Raw genomic sequence first — 9,691 nt, 5'->3', positions numbered from 1 at the left:
GGATTTCTCCTCACATGCCACAGCAGCTTCCACAGATAGTGGTGTGAGGAGCTGGCTGTGCAAGCAGAGCAATACTTAAGGGAAGAAAACACACCTGTTAGGAGTGGGATTTGAACCCACGCCTCCATGAAGAGACCAGAAGGCTCAGCTTCACTGAAGGTCAAGTTCTCTTGAGTCTGGCACCTTAGACCACTCGGCCATCCTGACAGCCAAAACATCGTTCAGGTCTGACTCTTCAGTCTGCACTTGTTGATGCTGCCGCTTGCAATGTTCCTATCAAAGTCACAGCTTTAAAGGCCCCACAATATAAAATGGCCAAAAAAAAAAAAAAAAACAGAACAAGAAACAAGGCACATGCACGACCACCGAGGGACGCAGATAACTTTTTATCGTCCTGCAATAGTAAAGCACATTTTACAGAGGTCACAAGTTTTTAAAGGTCATTTCTGTCTAAGTGTGCATTGAGAGAGACTGAGGTTTTAGTGAGCAAACACAAAAGCTACTGCTGCCCTGTGTCGAACCGGGGACCTTTTGCGTGTGAGGCAAATGTGATAACCACTACACTACAGAAACAAGCTTGCTGGTTTGACTGAAGGAGCACAGTTCCCCTCATATGTTTGCCCGATTTCCTCTATACTTGATCAGCAGTTGCTCAGAATGCGAGGGGTAAGTGTGAAAATTGCAGCGGTGTCAGCCAGCATGCATACACTCAGACGTCCTGAAAAGTCACAGCTGCGGGCAAAGACAGACAAATATCTGATGCCTAAATTCCAGGAACGCAAGCCTGTGAAATCATCACACAGGGCGCACTGAGAGCAAGCAGGAAGGAAGCCAAGGCATTGTAATCCATTTTTCGCCTGAGGCAAAAAATATGTTTTGCGCAACAATGTTTCGAGTGGAATGAGAAATGTTGAGGGGTTGTGTATCTTGAGCAGGATTTGGTTGTTTTCCGCTAAAATGGGCTCGTCTGGGATTTGAACCCGGGACCTCTCGCACCCGAAGCGAGAATCATACCCATAGACCAACGAGCCTGGGCACAGAAGCGCTACGGCTCCCACCCTGCTCCGAGGGTTGATGGCAGAGAGTGGGAGACTACATCCCAAAGCAAGAAACGCCACATGGTGCTCTCTTCTGCAGTATGACTAGAGTCATTTGCATGGTCGTCATCGAACATGACATAAAAAGCCTCTATCCTTTAGACATTTTGTCCCAGATTTACAAGAAAATGACTGAGCGCGACGCTGTGCCAAATTTGCAAGCCCCACGCTCCGTCATTTTCAAAATGCAGGGAAGCGCCGTATTTAGTAGAATACAGCGCACCCCTGTGCTTCCCCCTGCGCCAGCTCTAAATTAGCTGCTGAGCGCCAACGCTGCCGTTCTTGCACCATGGTACAAGGATGACTGCGTTGAGGGGGAAATTGTTTTTGTGCAGGAAGGGACACCTTCCTGGCCAAAAGAAAAATCTTCAATGGTGATTTGCTCTTACTTCTATGTGTGCTGCAGAATGCAGCACACATAGAAAGAGAAAAAACGAGGAGAAATGAAAACATTTCTCCTCAGTGCGCCACTCTAACGATACCCCTGGGATGGCGTTGGATTTTAGCGCTGACGCAGATTTACGACAACTCCTAAATCTGGAGCAGCATCAAAATGCTATGGTGGGGGTGTGGCCGGGCCACGAAACAAGATGGCCGCTTAGAGCGAGAGCTCCGCGCCGAGGCGGTCCCGGAGGGGCGACGGGGGCGAGAAGACAGCCGGACAACACACCGGGTTCGGTGCCCCTCCACCCCTACAACAGCGGCGACACGGAACCACGTCCGGGGACCCCGTAGGAGCGGGACGCAAGGCAGGAAACTCGCGACTCGCCCCAGGCCAATAAGGCCTGGAAAAAGGGGCGGAGTCGCTTCTTCGGAAGACCGCGGACGGCGTGCCCGTAGCGGCAAGGAGCAAGCTGAACAGGCCGCAGGGACTGCGGGAGCCGTGACGACCCGCATCCATCTCCCTACAACGCCAACAAACACCTGTGGACCTTCCCCCCCCCACAGGGAGACGGGAAGACGCAGCAAAGGGGTTCGGCCCCTTCGGCAGCCGGGAGAGAAACCCAAAGAGAGGTAGGATCGAATCTCTTCAAAATAAGAACGGCATCGCCGGAGGCAGAGGCACGACTTCTCCCCTCTTTTCCATCACAGAGGGACAACAAAAACCCTCCCGCTGAGATAATAAACTTTCTCCCCCCCCCCTCCAGACAACTAATACTGAGGAGGGCAGAGGGGCACGACGGGAGGCACGTGGAGGCGAGGGGACGGGAGGGGTGAGCGACTGGGGGGGCACCGGAGATGAGGAGAGCCAAATGGAGCCAAGAGAACAGAGATACAGGAGAAGGGAGTGGACTGACACCAGTGTAAGCCACCGAACATCTATATCCTTATCGGAATCTACGGAGGGAATCTCGGGCCCCACGTGGTCAGACTCTGTATACAATTGAGGCAATGCCCGGCAACAAACCGAACCATAAACCTGTCAGCAAGCCTGCACGACAACTATTATTCTCAGAAGCGCTACAACACAAACGCCTAACCCCCACGAAGATAAACCCTCAAACATCGCCTCCTTTAAACGAGTCCACCACGATGCCTGATAAAGATCAATCCACGACTATGGACAGGAAATCCATGCGATCTGACATTGCCGGCTTTCAATCTAGAGTGACAGGGCTAGAACAACGCATGGGATCACTAGAGACGCAGATCAACACGTCTTAGGTGCGAGAACAAGACTTCATCTACCTCAGGAGCAAACGGACATGGAGGACAGGAGCCGGAGAGACAATATCCGCATACTTGGGATCCCGGAAAACGAAGAAGGCTCGGATATGCAGACTTTTCTGACCTCCACTCTTCCAAAAATGATTTCATTGGACTTTGACCCGCCGCTAGAATTCCAACGGGCACACAGGATAGGCCCAAAACGCTCTGACAACTCCTCAAGGCCCCGCCCAATCATCGCATGCTTGCTGCGGCATAATCAAACCCGACAAATACTCCAAGTAGCACGCAACCACGGCCCTTTCCGAATAGACCAGCACGAGATCCGAATAACCGCCGATTACTCCAAGGAAACCAACAAACGTAGAAAGGCTTTCCTAGCCCTACGACCCCGGCTTCGCAAACTAGAGATGAAATACGGTCTCTTTGACCCTGCAAGAATGTGGGTTACAAAAAATGGAGTATCCAAGGACTTTTATAACCCCGACGAATTGAGACTCTTCCTTGACTCTTTCCAATCCCAGCCTATGGACTCTTACAACACAGACAGTGAGCATGACATTGTAGGAGGCAGTGATAGGGCCGAAACCCCCCACTCGGGAATAGAAAAGGTGAAGACGGCTCTACACGACACCGGAGCCAGTCATAGAGGTAGAGACATGGAGAGACTAACTAGATCATATGATGACAGGGGTCAGATTTTACACGCAGTAGTAACCCACACCCAATTATCGGAAAGAGACAAATCCCGCTCCCCTTTAAAGCCTACAACTGGGTCTTCTTGAGAAGGTAACGCGACAAGACGACTTATGGGACTATCGCCAGAGAGTCGAAAATAACAACTATAGACTCCGCGGAAGGATGAGTACCTTTCCAGATCATATGTGTATTACTATTGTAATTGTCTAAGACTGCTAGTATCAATGTTAAAACCAGATACATGAAAAATCTATGCTCTTTATGACTAGAGCCGAGGCCCTATAATGGAAACTACCAGTAAATCGTTATTTGCCCTCAGTACACAACAGATGATGATTACTAGAACAGGGATCAGACCCCACCAACTCACTGTATGTTGAATAAGGGCCCGGTCCCGACCCTATAACCCTATAACAAGGTAACAAGGTAACAGGGGCATTAAACAGATAACAAAAAATAAACACTAATTAACTATCATGGAACTTACCTTACATTCCACACACTACAAAGTATCTCATGGTAGTAAACAACAAAGTATGTGAAACTTTCCTAATACACACCGCACTCGACCAGCGCCGACATTAGAACCGTTTAGCCCCCATTATCACCCCAAGGGATGGGACTAGACCACGTAAAGATAAATTAATTCCAATACAGGGACACACAATACGATATAACCTGAAACATATCAAAGCTCCCACTACTTGACTTTACCTTATTCTACAATAAGAAACTGGGAAAAAAAAAATAGAACACGAGGACATAATACAACATAATACCGCATAACAAAGCGAAATATTATGACATTCTACACTGCCACTCCACACCACATTATAACATCACAATGTAAATTATAAACTATTAGCTATTCTTTTCCCCAGATGTTCGTACCTACCCCCATCCTAATCATTATTACTATCTTAAACTATCATCAACAACAGAACGACTATGATGGTGGCACATACCAAGTAAGACCTTAGTAGGTCAGTATTATGATGTAATAATACACGGCAAGGAGTTAGTAATAGGATGAGATACGCACTATCCTCGCGTAACCCGGGGCTCAGCTACACTCATTACCTATCCTACGATTAATAGAGAGACGTTTGGCATAATGGCTCCTAACATGATAATGTGATAAGATGCCAGGATATGTTATGTTGATCAACCTAATATGTCATTGAACAGTTGTAAGGCGAGACGAGACGAGGCAGTGTTATAGTTGAAAAGAAATGCTCAGGAAGTATTATATCATACTGTATATTGGTATCTTTATGTACCCATGCATACGCGAGAACTATAATACTCTGTTTGAGCTCTCTCCCCCCCTCCTCTGCCCTGCCCCGCCCCTCCCCTCGCCAGCCGGTCTCGGTCTTTCTGTCTGCCTAGTCCCTACTTTAATTTACGACCCTATCTTATGAACTCCTAAACACCTTACGATACCATAAAACATCAAGTACTAGGCACAACATCCTAAACACCATACCCCATCAACACCCGACACCCCCTCCCTCCTCTCCAGCGCCGCTCAGGTACTATAGTTATTAACCGATCATTACTTCTGCCAATATACACTTTAGTTATATAACTAATACACTAGCCACTAACCACCGATGAACAGACCCACTTCCCGATACATAAACATAAGCACTGCTGTGTGCCCCCCCCCCACCCCTCCTTATCACCGACATATCGATAACTGGCTGTCTGCTGTTTCCCCCCTTCGCCCCCCCGATCGAGACCGCCCGACGGCACGAGAGCTCCGAGAGAAATGGGTCCCGCCGTTTACAGACCTAACGAACGAAGGAGGTTGGACTCCTAACCTCCCTCATCCCTACCCTTCTCCACTTCTTCCCCCAAATTGCACGCTCTCTTGCTATACTCTCAATCTCAACTTCAGCACACGCATCCATCCCTTCCCCCCTTCTCCCTCTTTTCTTCTCCCTCTCATTTCTCCTTGCCTTCTTTTTCCCTCATATTTCCCCTCCATCTGGCTCTCGTCCTACTTATATTATCTCTCTTCCTTCACCCTCTCCTCTCTCTTCTCTTTCTTCTCCAGAGGATTCCCTTGGCCTCCACCAGCTACTAACCCCCGTATAAAATAAAATAAAATAAAACACCGTATCATATCGAAACACAACTCCCACTCTAACTACTAAGTCAATATCTCCCACCCTCCCTCCCCCCCCCACCAACACCAACCCCGGATCGAGGGTGCTTACTTACTCACAATTATCCAATATGTCGAAGCCCCACCCTCAAGCGACGCGACCATTACGCATACTCTCTTGGAATGTACACGGCATGACGAGCTATGTTAAGCGGAAAAAGATACTGTCCTATCTTCAATCCAAAAAAACAGATATAGCTCTGATTCAAGAGACTCACCTTGACACTCTGGAATCCAGTAAACTTAAACGGGATTGGGTAGGGAGGGTTGCCTTCAGCTGCCGTCCAATGAGTCAGGAATCTGGAAGTAACGGACCTCGCAAATGTGGAGTGGCGATACTAGTGTGTAAATCCCTCCCGGTCACTATCATTAAAACCTGGAATGATACAGAAGGAAGGTATATATTTGCTAAATTAAAACTAGGGGACACTGTTTTATGCGTGGGATCCGTTTACGCACCAACCGGCCCAAAACGCCCATTCCTTCTACAGCTAAATCGCCTCCTGACAGAAATCGGAACTACTTGATACATAATCGGGGGAGACTGGAATCTCGTCCAAGACGCCATAATGGATAGGACAGGCCCTGTCGATGTATGTAACAATCACGACAGAGCGCTTCTGACAGACCTGACCACTGACGTCGGTCTGGTGGACTGCTGGAGAATACAACACCCGAAAGATAAGGAATATACTTTCTTATCCACCGTCCATGGCACCCAATCACGTCTGGATTATTTCTTAGTATCACACACTGTAATCCCTCATATACAAGACACCTGTATCCTAGACAGCGGGCTCTCAGATCACTCCCCAATACTAATCCGGATCCAGGTGGGACTCTCCTTCTCTGGTCGTAAACCATGGCGATTGGCTGTTCACAGATATCGCTCTCCACAAGGGAAGGAACAATTAAAAGCTCATGTAACCACATACATGGCCGAGAATTCAGGCACTGTATCCTCAAAAAGGATCCTATGGGCGGCAGCAAAAGCAACCCTAAGAGGGAATATGATGCGAGATGCAGCATGGGCCAACAAAGACAGAATAGCCCGCCAAACCACCTTAGAGACCACGATACAGGACCTCACTAAACAATATAGCGCCCAACCATCCCCTAGGCTGCGACACGCCTTAGAACAGGCCCGCATGGCACACAATGAACTCTATACATCTCAGGCGGAATACGCACTGCAAAAATTGCGAGGCCGCCATTACGAACAAGGGGAAAAAGCAGGTCGCCTCTTAGCGGCGCAGCTCCGACAAAGAGGGGCAGCCTCTGCCATTGCGGCCATAACATCTTCTTCAGGAGCAGTGCTAACTCGCCCACAAGACATTGTAAACGAGTTCGCCAAGTACTACCGACATTTGTACACTCCTGAAACAACGACAGATCAAACACAAATGGAGACATTCCTTGCCGCGGCCAATCTACCCCGTCTGTCTGAGGCAGTCAGGGCCCTCTTGGACGGTAACATAAGCAAAGAAGAGATAACCCAAGTTATAACAAGCCTCCCCTACCATAAATCACCAGGAGAGGACGGATTCCCTGCGGAATTCTATAAATGGGCTGGGGAGGAGGCAATAACCGCAGTACATGAAGCACTGACGGAAGCATGTCAAGAAGGCTCCCTGGGCGCTCTATCCAATAAAGCCACGATTGTCATCTTGCCTAAGCCAGGGAGAGACCCCCTTCTTTGCGGCAGTTACCGTCCTATCTCCCTTTTGAATGGGGATGTCAAACTCCTAGCCAGTGTTCTAGCAGCGCGTCTCCGCAAGGTGATACCATCATTGATTCACAATACCCAAGTAGGATTTGTACCAGGCCGTACCTCCAGAAATCATATACGAACTCTTTGCCATACACTGTTAGAATCCATACAATTACATGACGAAGCCCTAGCCCTGTCCCTAGACGCGGAGAAAGCATTCAACCGCATTGAGTGGCCCTACCTATTCACAACCATGAAGCATTTTGGCCTGGGGGAACAATTTATCTCTAAAGTACGTTTATTATATGACCACCCCACAGCACAGGTTAACTGTGGGGGCATCATGTCAGACCCATTCCCTATCGGAAGGGGCACATGCCAGGGATGCCCCTTGTCGCCACTTCTATTTTTATTGGCCTTGGAACCCCTAGCTGCCACCATACGAAATTCTCACCAAATAAAAGGGATCCATATCACCGGGGGCATATCCAAAATATATCTCTACGCAGACGACATTCTGTTAACAATGTCCGATCTAGAAACCTCGCTCCCAGCACTACTTTCCACTATAGAACACTTTGCATCCCTATCTGGATATCGGGTAAACTGGGATAAAAGTGAGGCACTACCATTATCCCGCATAACGACGAGGGCAGCGATACATGGCCTTCAATTCAAATGGACCCCGACCCGCCTTAAATATTTAGGAACGTTTATTAACAGAGGTCTAGAACATATGGTCAGGGACAACATAGACCCCCTTATATCTAAAATGAAACAAGACTTTGCCAAATGGTCCCTACTAGGCCTGTCCATGTGGGGCAGGACACAGGCGGTCAGAATGGTCACCTTACCACGCTTCACATACGTGTTAGGCATGCTTCCCCTACAGATACCTCTTTCCTCACTCCGATTAATAGACGCATCCATAAGGGCCTTCGTCTGGGGCTCCTCACGCCCAAGACTGAAACCTGCAATAATACTGGCACGACGGCTCTACGGAGGATTAGGACTACCCTCGGTAGAACAATACTCTCTGGCCCTACAACTCTCACAGCTAATATATACGCTTCCGGATATAGCCGATCCACCGCAATGGGTGATCACAGAGAAACTCCTATATGGACAGTATACGGAGATGGGAGGAACATACGCCGACCACGTTCCCTTAACTAACCCCATCCTCAAGGCTACAAACACAGCGTGGTGCAGAGCCCATCGACTATTAGGAGTACACCCCTCCCTGCATACTCAGGCTCCCATAGCAGGGAATAAAAGCATTAAAATAGGAGGGACTATTCTCAGATGGCCCCAATGGTCCGAGGCAGGTATCCACAATATATCTCACATAATAGATGGAGATAGCTTCCGCACATTCGCCTCCCTCCAGGAAGAATTCGGTATCCAAAGTAACCAGGAGTGGCGATATCTACAGCTCAAACACTGTATGCGGAGAACATTAGGAACCCCCCCGTGGCTGCTTAAAACCTCACCCATCGTCACCTATCTTCAGAAATGGGGCCGACAAAAAGGCGTCTTGGCTGGCCTCTATGCCGAATTAACTAACCACCTTTACTCTCAGCCTTTACTTGAACGACTACGCTTAAAGTGGTAGGATATACTAGAGATAACCTACACGGACGAAGAATGGCCAGACATACTAGAAGCCCTCGACAGGGGCGTACGTGAAGCACGCCTGAAATTTTGCCTATTTAAAATCCTTCAGGGATGGTACTGGACCCCCGTTAAACTCTTCAGGGCAGGGTTGATACCTCACGCGAACTGTTGGAGATGCACAGAGCCATATTGCGACCAACTTCATATTTTATGCCACTGCCCCACGGTACAGTCACTATGGGACGCGGTACGCCTCGCCTTATCGGACTTCATACAGATACCAAAACCGACCCCACCAGCATTTATCATTCTACATGACATTCGCCCGTATCCCTCCCTATCGCGGGCACATAAATGATTAATCCACACGGCGCTAGCCACGGCCAAAATATGCATACTCCGGCACTGGAGATCTAGCATTGCCCCCACACCCATGGAATGGATGACGGCCATGTATCAAACGGCTACCCATGAACGAGTGATTTATAACCTACAGGACCAAGCAGAACAATTTGAGGAGGTCTGGCGCCCATTCTTGAAGAGACCATGAAGCGGCTGGTGGATGACCAACGGATGATCAATGTTCAATGATCAATGATTAGGGAATATTAATTACCAATCACCCTCTGAGAATCCTAGACTCCGGAAACACATTTAATCTCCTACTGCCCCCTCTCTCTCTCCCTAGCTACGCTATCCTCTCTTCTCTCTCTCTTTTTTCTCTCTCTC

The sequence above is a fragment of the Pleurodeles waltl genome, unplaced genomic scaffold, assembly GCF_031143425.1.
Source record: "Pleurodeles waltl isolate 20211129_DDA unplaced genomic scaffold, aPleWal1.hap1.20221129 scaffold_91, whole genome shotgun sequence".
NCBI classification, from domain to species: Eukaryota; Metazoa; Chordata; class Amphibia; order Caudata; family Salamandridae; genus Pleurodeles; species Pleurodeles waltl.
The sequence above is the reverse complement of the archived record's forward strand: the minus strand, read 5'-3'. Positions refer to the sequence as shown.